Genomic DNA, 4915 nt, shown 5'->3' with positions numbered 1-4915 from the left:
TTTTTTTTTATTTTGGTCCCTTTTCAAAATTAACTAAATATAAACACTTCTGGGTTAACAAAGAGCACTACTGATCAGAACAAATATTAAGTAAGGGCTCAATTCAACACCTATTGAAGTAAATGTGGATCACTCCATTTACTTCAATGGAATATAGGTCAAGTCTCCACAGTCAGTATCCTTACATTTTATATTAGAACCCCAGTATACTAAAGGCCTGATCCAAAGCCCTGGAAGTCAGTGGAAGCCTTTCCCAATGATTTAGCTGAGCTTTCAGTCAGACTCTAATACAGAGGTCCCCAAATTTTTGAGGGTAACATCCCCTCTTGCCCCCGTCCTGGAGCTGGGACTGGGAGCGGGGCCACAGCTCTGGGAGGGGGGGGGTGGATGTGGACAGGGGTAAGGGGGCTGAGGCTGGGGCCGCCGCTGGTGGTGGGTCTGTGGCCAGGAGTGGGGCTGTGGCCAGGGGCCAAGGCTGGGGATGGGAGTGGAGCTGCGGCCTGGCTGCGGTAGGGGCTGGCAGCTGTCCCAGGGCCAGGTGCGGCTCTGCTCCCAGCCTTGTTCCCAGGGTCAGCCACGGGCCGTGAATGGAGCTGCAGCCAGTGGCTGAGGCTCTGAGCTGGCATGGGGTCAGGATCAGAGCCATGTTGAGGCTGGGAACGGAGCCAAGAGCCAGAGATGGGGCTGGGGGTGGGACCGGAGCAGAGCTGGGGGTGGGGAGGGGCTGCGTGGTGCTTCCTCCCTGCCCACTGTGGGGGCTGGCCCAGACCCCGCCATGCCCCCCAGCCCACAGACATTCCTCCATGCTCTCCTAGGGGGGCATGCCCCACAGTTTGGGGACCTCTGCCATAATACTTTAGGGCACCAAACCACTACTGCAGTTTTGTGTACCCCATGTCACCTTCACAGTGCCACAGGTCAGTGTAATAATACTTGGGATGATCACCTGTGGTTCAGTGAAATAGATCAGCTACTTCATGAAAAATGCAGGACAAACATTTTGTTTTAAGGGACAGTATCTCAATTTGTTCTATGGTACCAAACCATAGATTTATAATACAGATGTTTTGCATGACTAATATGAAATATTGGACAAAGATATTGGACTCGAACTAGTACATGAAACATCAGGCACGGAATGAAGGATGTTCCTTCTTTTAAGGGACAGATGAGCTCCCCACTAACATCATAAGGCACTTCACAGTTGCCCTAGCCAGATGTGCTAATACCTCAGAGCAGCTCCTCATTCCTACAGCCCAGTGTGTAAGTCTGCAAATTAAAGGTGAAAAGGCATCAACTACGAACTTTCCTGCTTTGATGCTGGTTTAAGACAGACCCGATCTATATTATAAAAAGCTTTTGAGTCGGGGTCCTGGTTACATGGTTAAAAATGTAACTTGGACAGCATTAAATAAACCACATAATTGAGGTAATGCCTTGGACGTAGTTATGGCTGTAGCCCAGTAGGGTGACCAGACAGCAAGTGTGAAAAATCGGGATGGGGTGGGGTGGTAATAGGAGCCTATATAAGAAAAAGACCCAAAAATCGGGATTGTCCCTATAAAATCGGGACATCTGGTCACTTTATAGCCCAGTTACACAATCTGTTTACATATCTAACTAGGACTTAAGTATAATTATTGGGTCCCATCCACAGTGCAAAGTTAACCATTTTATAACTATTTTATAACTAGCACAAAGGATAGCCACGCTGTGATCTCCTGATGTGGTTGTGAGCTCTGCATTCTAAGGAAAAGTTACTAGCAGTGGTCAGTTAAATCGCACGTCCCAAGTTTCCATGTACGACAGCACTCACAAATCAAACTGGTGTACATCAAGGCAACCGTATATGTGGGTATCTGCCTATACCATTGCCCATTTTCTAGGTTAATGTGATTTTAAATTTAATGCTGACAAATTTAGGTAAGTTTTACGAAAAATGGTTTAAAAAGTTAAAATGTTGCAGTTGCAATTGACAGAGGTCATTTCACTGCAGAACACCTCTTTGTGGCCAGGCATGGCATAGCAGATGTCTCCCCATATGGCACCCCCTGCAGTGGTTTCTTTACCTGCACCTTGAGCTTCTGGCCAGGTCACTCTTTAGTCCATCCCTTCCAGGGTAACTTGAAAAGAAGCTGCAGAACACAGCAGCTTTCTCTGAAAGAAAGCAGACTAAATAATGCAGAGATGACAAGTGGGATGTGTCAGTGGTGAAAACAATAAATATGAAAAGGTTTGAAGGCTATTAGTTGGCAAAACATTCTGTGAAGATTTTTTGATTTGCACACATCCTTTCACTGGTGGGGAATTTCCCGCAGCTTTCTTGATGTGATAGTGAAACTCACAAGGTCTTGTGACGTTCAGGAAGGATGCACTCATATGAAGTCAATTTCAGTCTGTTATAAAGCATGGGTGTACACATGCACAAGTCATAACGTGCCAAATCCTGAGCTGGTGTAAACTGACACAGCTCCAGTGAAGTCAAGTGAGCTGCATTCATTTATACCAGCAGAGGATTTGGCACATTTCTAGTGATGCAGTGGCAGGGCTTTTTGTTCTTCATTAGGACTTTTATTAGCACTCTGCTAGCAGTTTTCCATGTTGAATGACACCTGCTTTGCTGAGGCCAGATCCTGAGAGGTTCTCAATATCCTTAGCTGCCATTGAATACAATATGTGCACTCCTCACCTTCCAAGAGATACTCTTCAACTTATAAGATCAGTTCCTTTGTGTACATATTAAGTAATGTCAGTGATTTGCATTATGTATTATAGTAGTGTGTGTAATGACCTTGTGAGGTTATGGGTTTAGAGCCCAATGTGCTGTTTTCTGAGAGGCACTACAAAGAGCTGAGGGTGCATATAATACCAACCGGCCAGTAGCAACGTATTGGCTACTTAGGCCATATCTACTCTACCATTTATGTTGGCAAAACTTATATTGCTTACGGATGTGAAAAAAACCACCTCCCTGAACAACATAAGTTTCGCCAGCATAAGTGGTAGTGGGCACAGCACTATGTCAGCAGGAGAGCTTCTCCCGCTGACATAGCTACTGCCGCTCGTTGCGGGTGGTTTAATTATGTTGATGGGAGAGAGCTCTCCCATCAGCACAGAACTGCTACATGAAAGATCTTACAGAGGCGCCGCTGCATTGGTACAGCTGTGCCACTGTAAGGTCTCTAGTGTAGACAGAGCCTAAGACTGTAAATTCTTTGGGGCAGGAACTGTCTTTTTGTTCCGTGTTTGTACAGCACCTAGCACAACAGGGTCCTAGCCCATGATTGGGGCTTCTCAGCACTATGGTGATTCAAGGATTTAATAATAAAAGCATGTGCATTTATTTGGAACAAACTTGTTACAAAGGCTCACATTCAGCAAGGTACTGAAGCAGGTACATAAATTGAAGTAAAAGAATAGCTCTACTGAACTCAATGGGACTAGCCACTTGCTTAGGGACCTTACTGAATAGGGCCAAAATGCAGAATTGTCTGAGGAAACAGGGAAGAAATAGAGGCTGAACCCTTTAGACATATTTAGGGTCAGATCTTCATCCGCAGATATGATCCTTTGTGATGTGCCCTGGCCAAAGCCAGGGCTAGCCTATTGGGGGACCTAAGCAGAAATATTCCTACCCCCCAATACTAAAACAGGCAGATTCTTATAATAAAAAGTGAATGGGGGCCCCCTTGACCTCCTCAGGACCCTAAGAAATTGTTTAGTCTGCTCAGGCCCAGCCCTGGCTGTGGCACAAAGCAACCATAAAACTGATTCAGCAGGGGAAATCCCTAGCTGTTGTAGAACCAGCATAGCCGGTTGTATGCAAACTCCTCCTGACCACACTAGCACAGGTGTAGTGCAGGAGGTAGGAAGGCCAGAGTGCACTAAACTCTCGCAATCCCTGGCTGACTAACATTGATGGGAAACTAAGGTGGTTCCTTAGCAGAAGACAAGGCTTTAACCTGAGATTGCAGCCTCAGTCTGGAGCTATTAGTGTTAAGATTTTGCATCATGTTTTGTGCCTCCACAATGATTTTGTCCCTCAAGGAATTGTGGGTAATACCTGTCTTAGTATGATTTCAAACTTGACCTCAACATATAGAAGAAATGCTTTGTGTTTCCACTGAACAAGAAAAAGCAAAAGTGAAGATGCCAGCAAAAAACATACGATAAATACATAGTTTAGTCCCAGATAAAGAGTATTGTTTGTTATCCAGTGTTTTACTTTTGTTCAGGATCATGCTAGGGAACTAACACAAGGTGACACAGAGTATAAAAATCAAAGCATTAGTGTCTAAATCTGTTTTCCCTTTCCTTTAAAACCAAAAGCCTAGAACACTATTCATGTAAGCTCCTGATAAAAATGCACTTCTAAATTGTCATCCAAGCCTATTTTTCCTTTAGTAAACTGACCTGGCTAATGTAATGGCATTTGATGTTTGTACACACTTTGGCTTGCCTTGTGTTAAAGTAGCGTCCACAGCTCAAACTAATCCATTAACTGTTTACTGGAGAGTGCCAAGCTTACTACATCTGCAGTTTCTTTTCCAGCCTTTGAACTGTGTTCAACCTTTACGTTTCAGTGAAGTAGACATAAAATGTGTTTCACAAACTCTGGATAAGACATGAAGCCAAGATTATCAAAACTGACTAGTGATTTTTAGCTGCCTCCGTTTTTGAATGCTCAATTTGAGATACCTTAAAAGGGCTTGATTTTCAGAGGACAGGTGCTCAGAAATTCCTGAAAATCCTTTATGGTGAAAATCCTTTTAGGATGCCTCAAGTTGAGGAATCAAAAACGGAGGCATCCAAAATCATTAGCAATCTTTGAAAATTTTGATCTTAAGGACTGTGATACATGAAGCGGGGGTTGGGGGAGTAGCTCCCTTTGATGGACACCCAGTCTGCCTGTTAG

Source organism: Mauremys reevesii, linkage group 1 (genome assembly GCF_016161935.1).
Source record: "Mauremys reevesii isolate NIE-2019 linkage group 1, ASM1616193v1, whole genome shotgun sequence".
In the NCBI taxonomy this organism is placed as follows: Eukaryota; Metazoa; Chordata; order Testudines; family Geoemydidae; genus Mauremys; species Mauremys reevesii.
Note: the sequence above shows the minus strand (reverse complement) of the source record.